The sequence below is a fragment of the Ptychodera flava genome, chromosome 11 (assembly GCF_041260155.1).
Source record: "Ptychodera flava strain L36383 chromosome 11, AS_Pfla_20210202, whole genome shotgun sequence".
NCBI lineage: Eukaryota > Metazoa > Hemichordata > Enteropneusta > Ptychoderidae > Ptychodera > Ptychodera flava.
The window spans coordinates 14,135,169-14,156,989 of NC_091938.1; the positions used below are offsets into that span (position 1 = coordinate 14,135,169).

Here is a 21,821-nt window from a genome sequence, read left to right on the forward strand (position 1 = left end):
TCAAAACGTCCAGTTGTTTTAGATAAAGTAATTCTGTCAACTCAATGCGCTCGGCATTTAATTTCTCAGCTGTACAATGCTTCAAACTGCGCCGCCCCCTCCGCCAGGTAGTTTCAAAAGCAAAAGCTCTGTTCAAAGCGTGCTATGTAAAACCAACTAATTAGCTATTTAACTCTGTTTCCTAGCAAACTAGCTTTGATAGCTTTGCTGAGGTGTCCGTCTGTCACAATTTTCCCCTTGGGGAGTAACGATCTAATTAACACTTTCGCTGGCTACGAGCGACTCGTGTGCAACTGAAGCATTGCCATCGTTACAAAGCCATCAACTGTCTGAACTGAACACCGTAGATTCCGTCTAAAATTGTGACACATCTTTGTTCGTTCGCTTTTGAAAATAGTATTAATCTTTTGAATTGTTAATATTTGTGTATTTTTTCAAACACGAGGTGTGCGTAACAAAACAACACATGAAGGCGATAACTGTCACAGGTACACTAGTTTTGTTTTTCCTCAGATTCAGCGTTAAGACACATCCAGATTCAAAAAACTCGATGGGCTTAAAAAGTTGCTGTTATAGTTACAAAAAATCCCCAAACATTTCGAGCATTAATACGAACAGAAACTAGTAATGCCTTTTCTATGCACGCGCAATCTGCGTACAGTATAACGACCAATCACCGAGTGACTACTGGTGACGTGTGACAGTAACCAGCCAGGCACTGTCGTTGAAGCTCCTTACCCATGACCCCTAGCGCCTCCTTGGCGAACAAGATGCGTTATTCTTTGCAGCAAAAAATGAGCTAAAACTGTCACGCCGTTGGTTGTCTTGACGTAATGCACGTATAGATGTCGGTGAACGTGCTAAAAAGGTAGCGAGAACAAATTGTTGTCTAGTGCAGATCGGTAGAAACAACAACATGTTAGAAAAGGAGTTACGATTTAAAGCCTGCTAGTTGTATGTACTCTCTGCTAGACATCGGGTTTTGATAAATCGGGCCTTACCTTTTCTTCCAAAACATGTCACGAGAGTTTCTTCTGTATAGTTTTCCATCAGCCATGATTGAAAAATGGCGAAGTGGCTGATATTACAAATACTACTGAAATGCCAAAGCATGATGATAACAATCAAATACAAAAATTGTAGGCGTTCAATTTATTTTTCAGAGTTTCGAAGGTATGGCTGCCGATTCAGAGTGAGCAGAAATTGAGATTTGAATCCAAATCAGAATGAATAGAAAATCAATTTGAGATTTTCGCACAAGGCTTTGGCAGACAAGTCACTTGGTCAATACCCTTCAATTACTGCCAAGCCGGGTGGTATAACTCTTTCCACGCACGTTCCATCGCTGCTATTCACGATGCACGGCCGGCGTAATGAGTTGAAAGCGATCGAGTGGCCGCAACTGCTTTTTCAAGAGTTGGTATTGCGTGCGTGTCTGTGTGAAGCACTCCACGACACGTTAGTGTTTCACTGCCCAACTGTGTATTACTCTAAAACTGAATTAATTCATCCTCGCGTTAATGTGTCAGGCACAATGTGAAACCGCGTTAAGCTGTCGAGGGAATTTTTTTGTCGCTCGGTATCGGTTCCGCAGACTATCTTTGTTTCTGCGGATGTTTACGCGGGAAGGGCACATGTTCTTTTCTTTTCAATCTCGACAGAGTTATTTGAGAGCGATTTTATCGGTTCGCTTACATACTAAGTGTTTTTTTTTCTGTCAGTCAGGATTACTCATTTCACGAGCGCTGAATTTTAGCTTTATTCAATTAACGTTATTTTTGGTCTTGTACTGCTGTGAACGACGCGTGGTGATTTCTTCTTTGTATGTATTTATTTAATAATCGCAAAATTACCACAATGACGTCTCCCGTTTTATGGTGTTTTCTTCAATTTTTTTCACTTACAATGACAGATGTCTATTAAAAGGACACAATCGCTCTCCTAGAACATTAGTCTTGTTAATTTTGTACTAGGGGAGAAAACACACACCTTGATACATGCCGAAAGTTTGGTCGACAAAGCATATCATTAGTCATGCCAACAGACAACGGATAATAGAGAGCAGGGGTGACATAGTTTTCGGTGGCTAGCAGAAATAATGGTGTACGCTGATGACATAACGGCAGTTCACTCAAACTGCACCCCCCCCCCACCCCGACATTCAATAAATAAGATGAGATTTAACATTCATCGCATCATGCACGCATCGACACTGAGCTCAAGCTAATTTTAAACAGATATTTCGGGTCTTTTCCCCGATATAAAAGCCCGCCAAAAAGAGGAACCGCACCACATTCAATCATGTAGTTCGTAACTGAACCATCAGCACTGAAATCTGAATCTTTGGGTTCATTGTTATCTTCAGTTTGTTGCTTTACATTCTTTGCTGTACGTCATGGAAACAAGGTGCTCTCACAGAACTGAAGAACTGACCTGAGAATCCAAGAACCGACCCTCACCTTAACACGAACCAACTTATATTGTCCGAATATACCATTGTTGTTCTTGCGGGTTCCTTAAAAAATTGTCATATTTGTAAAGGATGCTGACTAATCAAGGAATGTGAAAAATTTCCTTAAATATATCTACTACTTAATCTATAGCATGGCGCTGTTTTAGTATTTAGGGTTCTCCATAAACTAACCATGAAATGATTCCAATATGGCCCCTCTCCCTGATCTGTTATGGTGATTCATTAGGAGAGTATGTGACATGAAACACTTTGAAAAATGGTGCGAAATGTCATTTATAGGTGACATCCATTATCTCACCATGTGCATGTGCCAAATTCCTCATCAATAGCAAATCACAAACGAAAAGTCGTTTCCATGGATATCATTTATTAGATAAGGCAACACCGCTATATGACTGTTATCTTTGGCGAATTTTCATTTCCCTATCTTCGAGATCAAGTTGTTTTACGATAGGATAGCTCAAGATAGGTTTTTGGTCTCCGCCAAGGCACGTGAGAACAAATAAACATTCAGTGATATTATCCAGGCATAGGTTTGGGTTCACAGAAGGGCAAAACGTTACTATTTTCAGAATTATTTTCCAACATTTCTTCCGTACGGTGGGTTTTTACATCTACCCCATGAACAATTCTTCATATTGGAAGGCCTTTTTTCCTTAGAAATAAACCGGTTACTTCAGATAACTTGTAGGCCAGAGATTTCAACCGGTGGTAAGGAGGAAAGGTAGTTAACTCTACAGAGCGATAACAGAACAAAAGGGACTCGGAATTTAGCTTCTTTTTCATTTTTTATTACCGTATAATAAAGCCATTGCCCTGTGATTAATTGTGTGTCGTTTGTTGTCATAGAAACTCGTCATCGTCAATCTGAAAAAAAAGAACAATTACAACCACGCCGCCGCCATATTTATAAACAAAATCACTGCTCAAAAATATGTTGCGTTATCAATAGCCTGCGCCGAGTTCATGCACATGATACCGGGAGATCAATAGTGGCCTACAACACTCACTTTTAGTTCCTGTGCTATCTTGGTTCATTTGCATGACAAACGAGGATGCATCTGCTCAAAGATATGCGCTGAAGTCATACTAGTTAGGAATATCCATTTGAAATTCGTTTACCTGTCAGTTTGCAGATTGAAAGTGCTCATGTCTGACGGTGTCACCAGAGTGTTTCCATCGTGTGCAAAGCAGAAGTGCGCCGTGAAAAAATATCGCATAAAAATACCGTCTGCTCTGGAAGTGCTGATGTATTTCGCGCGCAAATTCTCCAGGGAACCCGCCATTTTTTTAGATAGCTGTTGTTATGGGGTCTGTTTCTCAGAACATTTTGACATCTTATCGTAATGGAGGGCTGCTATCATACAGTATAGACGCTCGCGGTGGAAACAGAATTGACGATATCGGTACTGAAGAAGCAAAAAGTGTTTTATCTGCTCTTCAATGTCCAACCTCGTATCAGGGATTCAATGCATTAGCGCTTGTTTTACAACCACATTTTGCATGTCTAGGTGACCATGGGAATTTTTTGTTCTCTTTGACTTTTTAACTCAATGCCCCACTGATCTGACCGGATACTGTCAGTTTAATGACCTCTGGAGCAAAACGAGAATTTAGAGAGTTGAGCTGATGTAAATTATCGGAGATGAACGCCGTAATTATCCCTAATGTGGTTCTTTTTAATCAAATCTAAGGTGATTCGATTCGATACACGTCGACAAGTCAGTGATGCAGACGGAGTGGTAAATACTAAGTATTTGCACACCTGTGATTTTCATTTTTATCGATTTAACGTGGTTGTAAATGGTTTTTCAACTTTTTAACGTTTTTATTTTTTAGTCAAAATGCCTGGTTCAGATTTCGAAACTGTGATTACACCACAAACTCGTATTGACCGCTTCCATCCGTTAATGTGTTTGTCTCCTGCCGTTTCACGTATTCTTCGGTGATGATTCAAATTGAATTAGGCTAATGATGGACGTGACATCAAGACTAATTCCTCTGATTTATGAACACTGCTCGGAGAAGCGATGATCACAAATTCTCATAAAAGATTCATCGAAGCCATTAGAAAGGAGACGTTATCGTAGAAGCGTCCATTTCGATTCGTATTTGGAAGTCGTTGTTTTACCTATAGTCGAGCTATCCAGTGATCTATCTGTGGTTGCATACTTAAAAGTACTGATGGAGGAAAATTGGTGACATATTAACCGTAATCTGGACTTTAACAATTGTTCATACACTTGAACTAAAACTATACACGTGTGGCTTTCTATACTATTTAGAAAGTCGACTTACTCATTTACTGTAAACTGATACTCAGATATGTGGTGAACAATACATTTATAATGCCATCCTTCAATGGAATCTGGATGTTCTTTATTCGGTGAACAGATGGGTGAAATTTTCTGTCTTGCAATAGCGTGTTTTGCAGTTTGACTCTTCGCTTTGCCATGACACAAATTGGGACTGGGCAAAAACAGTGGAAAATACAAAATCCTCCAAAAGGTGTCAGAATTTTACATTATTTTACCAAATTTCGTCACTTTGACATACTCGTGAATCCGTCCATTGAGGCACATTAACCCGTGCAATGTTTCAGTACAGTCCACTACGAATAGCAATTTACATCGATTTAGACGTCAAAAATTGAGAATCCCACGGGCATCCAAAACACAGCCTGGTTGGTTTATAGGCCGCGCTAATCCGCCAAGACAGGTGAATTTTGGAAAGGTAATTTTAGCAGACTTCGTAAGGTCGACATCCCTGCTGGAGCAGCTTATTAAAGTTGATCTTGCGTTAACTCGCCCGCAGTGTACATTCTACCGTATCACCGACGTTGCAAAGACGATAGTGTCATGAGTCCTGCTGCCGTTAATTCTCGACAACTTCCGCCAAACATGAAAATCTACTCTCCCCTTGGCTTCGCGTATTCTGTTGGCATGTCTATGATCATTGTCAAGTAGGACCCTCTCCACTGGTAGGGGAAATCGGACTGCCTTCGACAGTGGCCCCACCAAGTTCTTCAATTCTACTCGTGATCGCTGCGAATTTGAATGTCAAAAAAACCCCACTTTATTTGCGGAAGTGTTTTTTCCCGTCTTGTAGAAAGCGCCACCGTGCGTAGAATATGTTTTCCTAATGCATATCAGAATGTACACACACAGACGCCCAACTTTATATAATTGAGGATGAACGCAGCATGGGCAATTGAACCATCCCCATTATGCAAATCACTCCGGTATCTATTTTTAGCAATCAATCAATTACCCATGACCGCTCACGTCAAGTTCGTTTCCACTTCTGTTCACTCTGTTTTTGAAGTTCCGCTCCTTCTCTGATTACGTTAATTCGCCGATAATTATTCTAGGGCATGTCGTCAGTTCAAGCAACCATTTCTTTCCCAAAGTTCCCTTGTTTTTTTCTAAAGGTATCATTAAAAGAAAAGTCCAACCAAAACTTTGCTCATCAACACATTCGCTTCACATTCGACATACGCACGTGATAATGTGAAATATTATAGTCATTTACCTCATCGGTTACTCCATATTGGAAGCGCCGTATCGACCACGGTCTTTAAATCAGATTGCTTGTACTGGCCGTTCACTCAGCCCTGTCATTACGTTTTTATTTTGTGCGAAATTATATATGAGCTACCTGTCATCATCTGTATGTCTTTTAATTCAATTTGAAGAGATGATATAATCGTCAGCAAAGTAGGGCGAAGTACATATTCCACAATTATTCTCGCTGATAAAAGCTCTGAATAAACGTTATTTTACCAGATTCAAAAGAAAGCGAATTGGTGAACCAAATCGAACAGACTAAATTGCATTTACGATATTAACCACTCCCTCGCACAATATCTGCAATACATATATTTACTTGCATATAAACCGCCATGGTACGAGTAAAATCGGTGTAGAAATTACAACATACGCACACATATACACTTAATGATCTATTTCGATATGTGGATATATATTAATACAAACATATGCATATACACATAATATATATATATATATATATATATATATATATATACATAATTCACCATGCAATCATCCGATTCTGAGATAGATAGACAGATGGATAGTTAGACGGATAGACAGACAGATAGATATATAGATAGATAGATAGGTAGACAGATTGATTAATTGACAGATAGATAGATAAATAGATAGATAGATAAATAGATAGATAGATAGACAGACAGATAGATAGATAGATAGATAGATAGATAGATAGATAGATAAATAGATTGATAGAAGATAGACAGACAGACAGATAGATAGTCAGACAGATAGTTACATACACAGATAGATAGATGGATAGAAAGTTAGATAGATAGATAGATAGATACCTACATACATACATACATACATACATACATACATACATACATACATACATACATACATACATACATACATACATACATACATACATACATATATACATACATACATACATACACACATACATACATGCATAAACTGTATCCCTGGTCATATACACTCAGATATCTATGGTACTATTCTTCGGAATTTCTAAGAATAGCCTGAGCACGAGCTACTCTTGTACTCTTGTATTAGTTGATTTCACTCCTTTACTAGCGCATGTTGTTGCAGGGTGGTGATAGAGAAAAAAAAAATTTTCGACAATGTCGGAAGGGTCTCGCAAGACATCCTTTACTTTTCAATACTTTCCAAAAAATCACCTCAAGAAATTATTGATACCATGAGAAAAGCAGCGTTGGCTTGAAGTAAAGGGTTGGAAGTCTCAGATCAACACTGCTGGGGAGTCAGAAAAATCTGACTACATGTATATTGATTTTAAATCCCAAAAATGGTCATCCGGTCATAAAACTGATGAACGCCCATACTATTCAAGTTGAACGTAATTCTTGCAGCGTGTCGTGCTGTTCTTTTACCCTTCATACTAAGTGTACTGATTGCTCCTCTCATTACGATGTATTATTCCGCCGAGGTGTCCGAGGCTTTCAACTTACATAGTTCATGTAAGACATATATAGTTGGTTGTATGTGTATCTCTCTCTCTCTCTCTCTCTCTCTCTCTCTCTCTCTCTCTCTCTCTCTCTCTCTCTCTCTCTCTCATATATATATATATATATATATATATATATATATATATATATATATATATATATATTATATTCGAATTGGCAATTCAACTATATCACTACAAACATAAGGATTATCACTGCTACACCACTCAAGCTCTTTACACGATCATATATCTTGATAGCTTATCATGATTAACGACTTTCGTAAATAGAAAGGTCATTATTTGAGGAAGAACACGAGCCTAAATATATATTTTCATTCCAATAAAACATCTTTTCCGGATGGTCTTATGTGATTTGCATTGACACAAATCTGTTTTCATTTTGTCCACCTTAATAAATGGTTCCGCGAGATCGCCAGCCATCTGTTTGCCGACCAAACAGAAGGCAGCCCCCCCTGTTTCTTGATCGCACAATCAATAACGATTTACGGTGCGATGTATTCTAATTAAGGATACACAGGAGGTATTTCTTACACCGTTTTGTGTTTAAAATAATGCAGCGTGTGGAATTGAGTTACATGGCATGGGCGCTGTTGTGATCAGCGAATACACATGAATCAATGTCTGCCCAGCACATTAAACGGCACTAGGATATTCGTCATCGCGTATACCTCTGTCTCATAATTCAAACGTTACAAGTGACCTCAGCTTTAACCTCGGACATTCCTTAATATTTCTGGTTTGCATTTTTCCTCGTCTACGCCGGGGAAAGGTTGCTCCGAAACATGCCGAGGTCGCCATATTGATATGCAAATGAACGCTAAAGAGTTGTATTGTATGAATGTATGCACTGAAAAAAACATCATATGCTGTGTGGCAAGCAAGAAATTAAACAGAGAACCAGATCTATTAATCCAATCAGCGGGGTTTTTTGAATGATTGTATACTGTAATTCCTTTATCTTGTACAAACCTGTCACCTCATTTTTGCTTCTTAAAAGTTTTTTTTTTCCCCAAAGAAAAAGATGCTTCGTCAACAATTCTTATTGAAGTTGCCCGCTGTCGCGTAACTTTCTTCGATTCGAGAAAGTATTGTTTTTCTTTATCAGACAATAGAACGTTAACATGCGCACCAAGAAACCATCCTTGTTTTTCCAATATACAAGTGACAGTTATTGGAAATATAATTTCGCTGTGATTTGAGCTGTTCAAGTTGCGGTTCCAACTTCACTCCACTTCCGGTTCCCAGCGTACCTTGCGCATGGGTGATATTTTTGAATGATGCTTTGCGGTGGTGGAGGTTATCTGTATTCCACTCACCAAAGATGTGATATAGGGGGTGCAACGTCGGAGATATTTTGAAGAATGAGATTTCCAAAAGTAAGCATTTCGCATGACTTGGAGCGCTCATTACAGAATTCGGATAAACCGCATCACGTATGTGAGCGAAGGGGAACAATGCATCCCAGAACTCGTGAAATCCTCGGAATACCCTTCAACTTCGTTATCGAAATGCTATTATATGATGCCGGGAAATACTTCTCGCTCCCTGGTGCTCGCGTTTACAATTTTTATCTGTCGTGACAATAGTCTTCAGGACGGCAAACGTAGCTTCACCCTCCAGTGTCCTTGTTAACACTGAGCTGTCTTGTGTTTGCCGTCGAGACGTCCAACCATCCATGGTTGCTTCCCCGGAGCGAGAATGCAGACTTCTGCACTAATGACCGACAAAACTCGGTCACAAATGAACGGGCAACTGAGGGGGAAAACTTTTTTCCAGAAATGTTATTCAATGTGTGTTTTTGACGAGATCCTCGTTAGCTTTTGGTCACCGGCGATGAATTAACGAATTGGTGTATTTCAACGTGAGGGCAGTGTGCTGAATGTGTATGTTGTGTGATGAGTTGGAAGGGTGTATTAATGGCGGAAAACGAGAGAATGCTACTCAAAGACCCCCGTCTACGATATGAATCCGCCACGACGTTACAAACGTAACTCGCACTACGGAAAAGCGAAATAAGCCTTGTCCGCCATATGAGTTAGTTCTTTAGAACGAAGAATGTAATTTGTGGTTGCTGAGCCATGCAATGTTTAGATTTGAGAATGGACACTCCCTGAGAATTTTCACGGAATTGCTAAACCATTTTTACCGAAGTGTGTTAACCCTGTCGGGATATTGTCAGTTCTTATTTTCATAGCATACCGTGTGGTGTAACACCTTCTGACGTTCTGGTTCACTCTCTCAATAATCACAGCCGGTGTGATTTTTGAAAATATGCTCTCTTTAGTGATTCCACCTATGATGGAGATGCTACACCAGGTGAAGCGAGATTATCAGGGCCAAGGTCAGAGGGGACACCATTAAGCAATGCAATCATTAGCTGCAATTTGATGCAGCTGCTTTTCCAGTTTACTTCATTTGCAGTGTCATCTTGCCCCAAATCGTTATGTGGAAGGCTCTCAAAGAACTCACGATAGTTTGCGTGTCGTCAACTCTTTGAATTTCCAAAGACACGATGACTTTCTCTCTGGCGCAGTGTAATTGCGGCATAGAGAGTCATAGAGCATGGTCCAATGGGAACGTGTTAAGCTTAGTGATTCTTACGGTAATTATCGACTATTAACCAAACAAGGCGTTTTACTTTGTTCGAGAGAAAGCCTTTCTGCTTGTCTTCCAACACAACTGAGCTTCAATTTGTCGCAAAGTTTGCATTATCCGTCCATTCAAAGAGCGCCATTGAAACAACTCTTCAAACGGATGCCGTTCAACTGCATGATGACGCGAATGAAAATCGCACGGTATCTCGCCTTTGAACGATGAAAGTGCGCGCACATGCACAAGTACACGTAATTTGACTTTGACTTTCCACGAGATCCCCCGCCAACGGCGACTACTCCAGAACGACAACGTACCCTACACATTTGTCCTTCCATTACCGGTACTGCCAGCATCGATAAGGCTGTTCCATCTGGTGGCAGTGTACCCGCCAGAAAGAACCAACGCCACGGCAGTGCATGGCAAGTGAGAAGTGCCTCTTGTGATGAGTCTACAAATACTCGGATGGTCCCCTCCCCCACCTCTCTCTCTCTCTCTCTCTCTCTCTCTCTCTCTCTCTCTCTCTCTCTCTCTCTCTCTCTCTCCAAAGTAAAATAGGATAGATGAGCTCTTATTCTTACGAACGGTTGGGTAAATTAGGGCAACTGGAACCTCTTCAGTCCTAATACACATTTGCTTCTTTAAAATTGCAGTCTCTATTTCCCAAGAAAATGTAACTAAATTACACGATCCTCGGCTTGACGTTCAGGCCCTGTGAGCCAAACTTTTCGCTTAAAATGGCACTGGCTAAGTTGTCCTGGAAACGCCTATAATATTGATCATTTCACACGGTCATTAAACCGAACGGCAAATGGACATCACCGGTTCCGTTGCTACGAACCAATCCTTCCACTCCAATCGAGTTGTCGATGCCTAGCCATTCCCTAGCAACAACGTAACTGCCCCCTTGGTAACGCGTGTGCCTCGTTCTGGGCGATGATCCCTGGGCGAGAAATTCACATCAAAGGGGATAAAGCAGGATCAAGAGGTCAAAGGGTCATCAGATTCTCTCAAGAGAAGAGTAGCTCGACGAAGGGGGTGATAAAACCCTTGCAAATAAAGTGAAGATGTTAATGCGATCAATTGGCATAGGCTGTGTACTAGGTGCCAATCGGAGAAGAATATCGCATCTATAGATTGAACTCGGAGCCTGTGTGACGTCACATCATGTGAAGCGGCAACCAACCATGTGAAGAAATTCCTTCCATCGAATTAATCTGACCAATCTAAATTCAGCGATTAACCATAGCATGCTGCTTTCCTCGAGACAGTTTTTTCCTTGCTTCGATTTGAGTATCAGCATAGATGGAAGTGATGTCTTGGTAACCGAGGGCAAAGTTTTGTCAGTTGATCTGACTTGGTAATGAGTACGTGATGTCTTGAATACGGTGAAATTTTCTCATAAAGGCATTTAGGTTGACCGTCAAAGGTTGTAGGCAATGCGAAAATGAACGCTCTGAATTTTCGCCAATGCTTCGTGAACGGACACTTTAAAATATTCTCTTTTCATAATCAAGAATAAATTTAGTGACCGTGCTTTCTTATTTAAGAAGCAAAGTGCCTAAAATATGACCGATTTCGAAATTCAAATGACCGCCTTCCCTGTGTTAGCTACATGCATGTATGCATGCATATGAGAAAATATATTCGCAGTTTTTACAAGTACAATATGGTGTAGAGTCTGCTGTCTCCCCATAGATTTGGAAGCAAGTGCACGCAAAACCCGGACAGAATCCAAGACTGTGAAAGTCCGAAAATACATCTCCTAGGTGCCTGTTGCTAGTAAGATCAAAGTGTACAGCTAATCAACGTTGTCTCAATATTGTCGGCGCGTGATATCGCGCCCATTCTTGACCGGTGAGGGATTTTGCAGTGGCCAATAGAATCGCATTTTGAATTATTCTGTAAAAGAGCATTTATTCGTTATTTTGTACATTTTTATGAGTGCTAGTGGAACACCTTTTGTTGTCGATTGTATCAATTGATGAACACTGAACGAAAATTACGCTTGCCTAGACGATAGTACATCGATAAGGGAGTGTTAATCTCCACTTTAGACCGTAAAGAGTTTTGAGGTGTTAATAGCAACAACCGTCAGTTGAGTTTCTATCACACCTGTCTATCTTATAAGGGATTTTATTTTGACGCATATACCGTTATCACAAATCTCACAACAAATGCTCCTGAAAAGGGTTACCCCATATACTTTAAGTTGGCCTTTCATGACTAGCTATAGTGCAATATACGCATGGGACAGTTTTGGGGAAACTTCGATCACATGATATGATATTCTTTTGAGGGGGAAGTTCACAATATGAAGACAACTACAGATCTTTTAAGACCATACAACAATTGTATGCAAAACTAACACATATAAAGACTCGGTGACTTTTAACAGGTATTTTTAGAATTTTTGTGACGGTTACCAACCTCATTCTCCCAGTGTTACCAGTTATGCACGTTTACACCTAATATTGAACCTATCAGCAACAACGCATGCGTGAATGATTAGCATTATCATTGTTCGCAATATAATTTTAGTCCGGACAGAAACTCGGATATCGTCAGTAACATGGCATCTAAGGGATTGTACAGGCTGTATTGATAAGCCTAATACTTGGTATTTCCACACACTGGAGGAAGGAAGCAGACAAAACACACTGGTTGATTCATACAACTGCATTTTGAAAAGAAATGTTTAGAGTGACGGTTACTGGAACTGGAACTTCAAACTCTGTCTTTAATCGGTAGAACATTCGGTTACTAGACAAACGTAGGGACAAAACAAAACAGTACATGAGGTTTGCTCAAAGCTGTCGTCGGAGCAAGATTCTCTCCTCCGAAAAAACACCGATCGATCTGAGCACGATCATAGGAAATAAGATGGAAATGTGTACGTAACTCGTTGGAAATACGCTTTGTATCACAGGTTTTTTTTCAGATATGTTGCTGCAACCAGCATTCAGTGATGAAATCACCCAATCCATGTATATTTATGGCGTACGAATAACATGCTGTCAGTATAATTACCAGATACGTTAACACAAACCGTACTGGTTTCGAACCGTAGAGGTTTTTTAGCGAAACTGTGATACATGCTCTACAGTAACTGAGAATGGCATTATATCGCATCGGTTAGGTCACATTGCCGGTCTAATCTTCATACGGAGCCAGGAAATTCTGTCACAATCACATCATAATCTTCACAACCATATACGAAATCGAATAACTGTACACGTAATAGGATTTGTGAAGTATCATGTGATTCGCTTGCTTCTTGGTTTACTTTGCCGGGAAGAGAAGGCAATATTCCCGCTTTTCATCGAATATGGTACGTGCAGGACACAGGTGGAGAGGGGTTACACATAAACTCGTCTTCATATACTGCAAATGTGAGGACAACCGTTGGGCCGCAGTAACAAAGATTTAACGTATCTTTTGGAACATTGCATACAAAATCATGATGTCTACTTTTGTTTAATTTGCAATTGCCTGATGTTAAGTGAAGACACCAGTATATGAATCGATCACCGGCAACTGCATAAACGATTTTCATCACCAAAGCAGACGACATATTTTTATTTCTAAGTTTAGATGAATGATGAGCCCATCAGACAACGGAAACGTGTCCAGCCAGCACCAGTTTGACGCACCTCAGTTCACATTCTCTCGACTCCGATGCGACGGGCGTGATGAGTTGCACGATGGACGTGTAATTGAATGATACTGTACACAGGTCAAGATAAGGTGACCTTATTCGTAGCGGCCTTTCACGGGGAAATGTAGATTTGGCGTATCTACAAGGAACCCTACTCATTATTCCGTACATCATGTAATGTTTGAATTGATACAGAAGGGCTATCGTATTTCACTCAGAGCTGCTGTTAAAAGATAATCCACTGACCAAAAATAATTAGTGACGTCATACAGTTTGCGCTGAGTGCCGTTGTACTTGTAACAAAATGTTCGCGTGAGGGCGCTGACGAGTTCAGAAGCATTGTTGTGCTTTTATGTGTTTATATATAATATATATATGTGTATATATATATATATATATATAATATATATATTATATATATATATATATATATATATATATATATATATATATATATATATATATATATATATATATATATATATATATATATATATGCAGCGCTGTGTAGTGCAGTGCAGTGCAGTGCAGTGCAGGGCAGTGTAGTGTAGTGTGCAGTGTAGTGTATAGTATATAGTGTAGTGAAGTGCAGTATCGCAGCATATAATCGGCAGCTGTGTAGTATTCTTAAAAATCTTACTTTTGAAAACAGTAGAAGTGACTAAGTGGTAATCATGTCGTTGGAAATAAATTGAGGTTAATTATTTACAGAACGATAAAGATACAACAAACGTAAAGAACGACGCTGTATCCAGTGATATTAAATTTAACATTGGCACAGAGTTAATGGACACTTGAGTATTCTCGATAATCTATGACTTCACTCCCCCCCCCCCCCACCCACCACTGTCACTCGGAAGTGCGGTGGTTCTCGCGAGAACACTCAAAGAGGAGAAATCAATCCTCATAAGGCTGAATCGGAAAATATCGGGATGTCGTTGAGTTTCAAGACAGTATGTGGCTCCTGTCTCTTTCAAATGCTATGATTCTGTCATGGGATGCAGTGAACGAAACGGGATACGACGAACTCGGGAAATTTGAGAGTCACTAACGAGCGAACGTGTAATGGTGGTTACTGTGGTAACTTATCCCGAAGCTTATCCCCCGGATCGTGTTAAGAATCGCCACAATTTAGGGAGATCAGGATAGATTTCACAGAGAGTGATACAACGTGCAGTGCAAATGTTTCTTTATAAATTATCCCGCCAGAGAAAATGACAAACTTTTAGGGTTTATTGACAACTGGGAACCTCTCTCTCTCTCTCTCTCTCTCTCTCTCTCTCTCTCTCTCTCTCTCTCTCTCTCTCTCTCTCTCTCTCTCTCTCTCTCTCTGGGCAGACAGAGGTATCACACGATTGTCCTCGCAAGGAGGAAGTGCCTTGGAAGGCGTCGCACAGACGTTCCGTTTATTTTCACATTATTTTGTCTTATGTTTGATAATCATATTTTTATTATAGAGTTTGAAACCATTTCACGATAATAACAGAAATTACCGTCGTTTTGGACGGAAGGCGTGTCATTAAATTTTACAAGCAAGAGACCTTTGTTGAAGTTGTCGTTCTTGCGCGGGCATGGCATAATAAGAATTGTGTGAAAAATGACATATTCATTCCGATTGTCTGAATCATGATACCATATGCAAAATGAAAACTACATAGCATATATCATGGCAGAGAAGTCAATTTCGTGTACTTTGAAATGTCATTCGCGTCAAACGATAACAAACGTTTCGTAAAAGTACAGGTGAACCTTGAACTCTTACGGAAGGTGGTATGCAGGTCTTGTCTCACGGTACTGTTTCTCAGTCGAACAACGACCCACATATTGTACTACGTGGCTTATGCCTGGGGATGTGTTCAGTCACCTTCTATTTGATTTTGAAGGAACTTTCAGTGAATTAATCCAATTGAGGAGAATGACAGGTTTAATTATTGATAACCGACATCTTAAATTGTGCATCAGCCCCAGGGAGTTGGTAATCTTCCTAAGCTTTATATGGATGAAACACAGTCCAACTCGAACCCAATTAAGGTTGTGAAAACACCTATTCACAGTGACTGACCTACACGTATACCAATGCATTTGCATGGCCTTAACGGTGTCACCCTCACTGGTTCCCACCGGGCGTCACAAATAAGTCTGCCGGTGAAGCCATTGAATTCTTCCCGGGGCGACGCGACACATCAGCATGAAGAATTGCAATGCTGACCATCCTACAACAATAAGTGATTTCCTATCTATAGAGTCACGTGATTGTGAGCGAGAAAATTTTAATTAATAGATTTATTTGTTTTACGTATCCAAAAGAGTTGCAGTGAATCAATTATACGGCATGTTTCTCTGGATCGCTAGGGACAATTTTACGCATACATATACTACATTACAATTATCATACGTATAGAGATACATGGATAAATACATACATAGATACATACGTAGATACATGGCTATACATACATACATACATACATACATACATACATACATACATACATACATACAACACACACACACACACACACATACATACATACATACATACATACATACATACATACATACATACATACATACATACATACATACATACATACATACATACATACATACATACATACATATGTACACACATAAGTATTTACAAAACATGCATATACAGGTACATGCATACATATGCACATAAGTTTATACATATCTATAACATGCACATTTCATAATGCCAAAATACTTACAATAATGTTTAAAAAGACTTTCGTTGATTTAGTTCCATTGAATTTCTTTAAGACAAGCCAAGAGCATGTTTGTCGTTATTAATGGTGTAGCATCTAATCAGCGGACATTCTACAGAAATCCTCTGACCTGAAACAGATTTTCTAAATTGAGCAACACTAGTCTTAACTGTTTGTGCATCTCAATGTTTCTGATCATAAAAAGAGCTATATTCATTCTCACACCACGTACTCTGTATTAGCAGCTGCAAAAAGAACGTTACTACGACATTTTTGCGCAAGATTACAGCTATTAGAAAATGTCAGAAGTAGGGATTCACTAGATAATCGGTTACGCGATGACGCAGTGCTCTGAAAGGCAATTCACTAAGATGATTCGAAATTTGCCTTCAGGGCAAATCTTGAAAAGTGTGAGTGTGAATTCCACGTTGCTTGCACAGTTTAAAAGCTGGCATTTAGAGGTTAATGTCCTTTGACGATTCGTAGTCTCATCAGTTATGGATCTGATTTCACTTACTCTGTAATGTGTGGGTTTCATATGTATTTTCCGTACATATTGTTGGACAGGTAGATCGATGGATAGCTAGTAAGGTGGATGGATAGATAGATAGATAGATAGATAGATAGATAGATAGATAGATAAATGGGTGGATGGATGGATAGATATATTGATAGTAACTTATGACATACATTCATACATAAAAACATACATACATACATACATACATACATACATACATACATACATACATACATACATACATACATACATACATACATACATACATACATACATACATACATACATACATACATACATACATACATACTACATACATACATACATACATACATACATACATACATACATACATACATACATACATACATACATACATACATACATACATACATACATACATACATACATACATACATACATACATACATACATACATACATACATACATACATACATACATACATACATACATACATACATACATACATACATACATAAATGCATACATACATTACATTTATCACAGTTATTCACGCACATCAGTCTCGAAAATCAGATGACAGATGTTTTAAATTGGTTTCACCTCGACCTGTCCGAGCCATGGTTTACTAAAGGTATACGTGAGGTCTAAGTGACCTTTACATATTACCTGCTAGCTTAGTTTTTTATCTCCAATCAGCGTTGTCTGCTCATGACAATACAAAAAGGTGTGACGAATGTAGAGTTTGAACATGCTGCGAACCAATCAATAACACGATAAATGTGACGTCATGGTTGACTCTGATGGGGGAATATTTTGAATTTGACGAGCCATCCAGCTTTGAACGAAGACTGTCCGTGTGTAAAGCTATGTAAACATAGAACATATCGATCAAGGAGCAAAGAGAACTGGCAACGTCATTTCAATTACCACTGCTTGTTTAACCATTTTTCACTAACATGAGGGCGCGCTTCATAAGAAAACGTCCAACCTTGTCAATGTGCAATTTTGCCCATATAAGTAGTGGGCTATTACCATTAGGTATTGATGTAGCTTTTCAATAGTAATTTCTGGACGGACGAATCAGCGCTTTACTTTGCGAGAATTTTAGTCCAACGGTTTGTCAATTTAGTAAATTTTCAGTTGTAAACTTATTTATTTCAGTCTGTACATATTGACATATACAATCATTTGTAAGTACGAAACTGAGTTACGGATTTGTGCAAAAATGGCAAGATGAGTTGCTGGATAAATATTAAAATAACGACGATGATTTTCTTTTTAAAGGATATCAAAATGCCTTCCCTCGATATAAAATTTTCAATTAGTTGCGCGTTCACAATATGCATTGCAATGTCGTAAATAATGTAATACGACTTTCTTTTCGGAAATTGGACATAATTTAGCTCTGCCGTATACGATGCGATCAGAGTGTAATATAATCAGAAGTTCAGTGCTTCAAATATGACAGCAAACATTTTAGATCTTGCTTCCCTGCATTTGTCCTTGACCTTATATGCATTGGCGATCGGTGAGTAAGGCGACAAAATGGTATGAAATGGCACATAAGTTTATTTAAATTACTAGTAATATTCAGGAATGAAAACACAGTAACACTCGGGGGAATCTCGCGCCAAAAGATTTTTTTTTCTCTAACAGTTTAATCAGGCGATAAGCGTCGGCAGTTTTTCAGACCACGACTCATATTGCGCGAGATGATAAACCGTATAGGCGTAAGTTTAGGAAGGGAACATCTATCTAGGTATGGAGATTGTGTATACCAACGTTCAATTATCGGGGGAAAGTTAAATTTCGCAACTGTAACCTGAAATTTCATAGACCATAGACTGCTGGTCCCTTGTACGCGTCAGAGTGCAACTTCCCCGCCGGGCTGTTGGGAAAACATAGAGAGATGAATTATCACATTTGCCAATTTCACTGTCTCCAAAAGAAGTCCCGTCACGGACTTGTCATGATCATAGAATATTCCATATCTTGAAAAACATCATTTTTTTTGCCATTTAAAGAGTACCTTTTTGTCACACATATCCATAATATGCTTGTGTATCACAGACTGTTTACAGAAGGAGTAAAAAATGACTTTCTCGGTGCAGAAAGATGCCTTCTTTCAACGTACAGCAACGTACGTAGGTAGCTTCGAATGCGTCGACACTTTAAAAATATTAAACCATCAGCTGTGTATTTGCTTTGAGAAAGAAAATACCGATTTCTTTCGGCAGCACCTTGCTTAGAGTACTAATGGAGCTGAAATATGAATTAGTGTATACAAATAGCGAGACTATACAGGTCAGGATCGTTGAACGTACAAACATGAAATAAGACATTACCTAGGTAGCGAAAGATTTTTGTCAAACAAGCATCATCTCTCTGAAATACAGAGCACTTCTAGAGAATTTTGAACGCACCGTCGACATTGCATTCGCAAAAGGTTTCCCCTGTCAGGCGAGAGGCTGATTACACTCTTAATGGCCTTACAATGAACCCGTTAGACTAAATTTTAATTGGTTTCCGATCGATATCAGTAATTGAGGTCAGAAAATGATGTGAAAGCCGATGATTCTGTATGTCTGCTGACGTGATATCACGTATACAACCCGAGTTCCTTCGTTGATATCTCTCAATACTGACAGTCAAGGTAAAGGATGTGTGAAGGTTTAATAATTTTGAAGACTCTTCCGAACTTCTGCGCAAAGTTCGTCAGTTTCATTATATCCATGTTCACGGTGCTGTCCTAGCCCACATCTTGGACCCCAGACGACATGGACTTTAGAAATGTCAAACAACTGATTCGTTATCATTCACCAAGTATGAGAAGTTGTTCGATCAATAACCAATTGTACGTAAGGGTGAATTAATGATCCAAGTTTACTGCCTTTCGGATGAAATTAGCAAGCTCGTTTAGGGATCATGGATAATTAAAAAACGTGCATGGCAAGCAAAACTATCTGCATCTGACCCATCCCCCTAACTAAATTTTGTAAGTACGAAAATCCGACGACGAAATTAGGATAATGTGAACTCAAACTACTCCCCCCACCGAGACAAGATTGATTGCCGGCAGAGAAGTTTAAACTTCTGACGAGTTGAGAAAAATAAACATTTCGGTATAGAACACAAGTCACATGTTCTTTCTAGACGTGGGATTTGTTCCATCGTCCTCTTTCTATTTTAAGAGAATGTGCTGAGGTTCTGAATTTGCAGAGAGCTATCTGAACACAGGTTTTCAAGGTGTAACAAGTGTGGTTCTAGATAAAGTTTCTACTTAAATGTAGAGTATAAGTACAATCTACTGGTTTCTCTTAAATGTTTTGACCATTGCTATATCTCCATATCTATACATCTTTCTTTAAATATTTTTAAAAATCTTACTTCATCACCCTGGTTTTCCCATACTTCTCCAAAGCCATAGCTTTGTAGTAATAACTTGATGTTTTTGCCCAAAAGCTAAAACGCTGTGCATCCATCTTACTTATTTTGAACTCATAACATTTGAAAACTATATTGTTTTTATCCATTATTAACAAGCAGATATCAATGCAGGTAGTTGTTTAAGTTTCACAATGTGAGGTTATTGTGTACGACACAGGTTATAGGGGAGGAACATTTCGGGGATTACTGTGGAGGGAGGGGCTTATTGTTGCATACCAAACATAGAGGCTCGTAGATCGCAGTGGCCCTCATGCTCCACAGTACAATAAATTACCCACAATGCTGTTTGATTTGTACTAACGACATTAGTTTTCTTATAACTTTTTAAGTTCTGTATAAAAGCAATAATGTGAAGTCTCATGATAATTGATTAATTATATTTATTAAAAGTACGTTGAAATATTGTAGTATAAATTTTAAAGAAACCGTCAATTAATCATAAAAGTCACATTCTGCAGGTACTACAAATGTCACAGTTTTGGGAAGCAAGTTATGACCAACTGAAGGGGTCATTCTCTGAAAAAAGTTAGCATGTAAATTTCTTTTGTCTTTTCTATTTGCAAAAAATCAATATCCTTTTGTTTCATAAAACAGGTGCAACTAGTCTCCCTACTTTCCATCACTTTATTCTGTATGGCTGAGGACACAATCAGCGGAAAATTTACAAAAATGCTATCTCCTCTCTCAATCAAGCACAATTTTCTTAATCCTTTAAAATGGGAATTGAGAAAAAAGGTGTCCTTAAAAGTACGTTTTCAGAATTTTTACAACTAGTCCAGGAATTTGTCTATACATGGGAGACATGGTAGACTTCACAGGGGAATCTACGTTGGTACAAATCATGGTGCATTGTGGGAAATCTCTAGAACTGTGTGCTCTATCGAAGGTCGAAGAGAGCATTTAAAGGCTGCCGCGCACCACGAGCGCCCGTGCTGCCAAACCTTGAACTTGCTCACGCAATAGTATTGCACCTGAAGTGGCGCACTTCTTCTTATCACGGAGGCGCTCACCAATGACCGTGTCTGTGTCATGACTTTATGTGTCTGATTATCATGACTTTGTCAGCTACTTCCTGACTGTAGATAGAAAAGATGTCAATAGCATATGACCTTCTCTTCTTTATTCCTGATCCAAAAGTAAAATAACGAATACCACGTTGTCTGAATTAAATTTCAAACACTCTTTTGTTTCTCCACGCAGCCTTATGTGCTGGAAGGAGATACACCCCTTACACGGTCCATCTCCTCACGGCCTCGCAAGGTGAATGCCTTGTTAGCCCTTGGGACACCTATCAAATTGTTCCCCCTCTTTAAACCTTAGAGGGAGAACACCCATAATAGTATAAATTAGTATAAAGATAATATCATTCAGGATACATTTCA

At 39.1% G+C, this 21,821-nt stretch overlaps 1 protein-coding gene across 1 annotated transcript in view; it reads left to right on the forward strand.

The window, feature by feature from the left end:
* The window catches only part of LOC139143569 (transcriptional regulator ATRX homolog), a 136,310-nt gene that overhangs the window by 110,320 nt on the left and 4,169 nt on the right, over nt 1–21,821 (forward strand). The window lies entirely within an intron of this gene.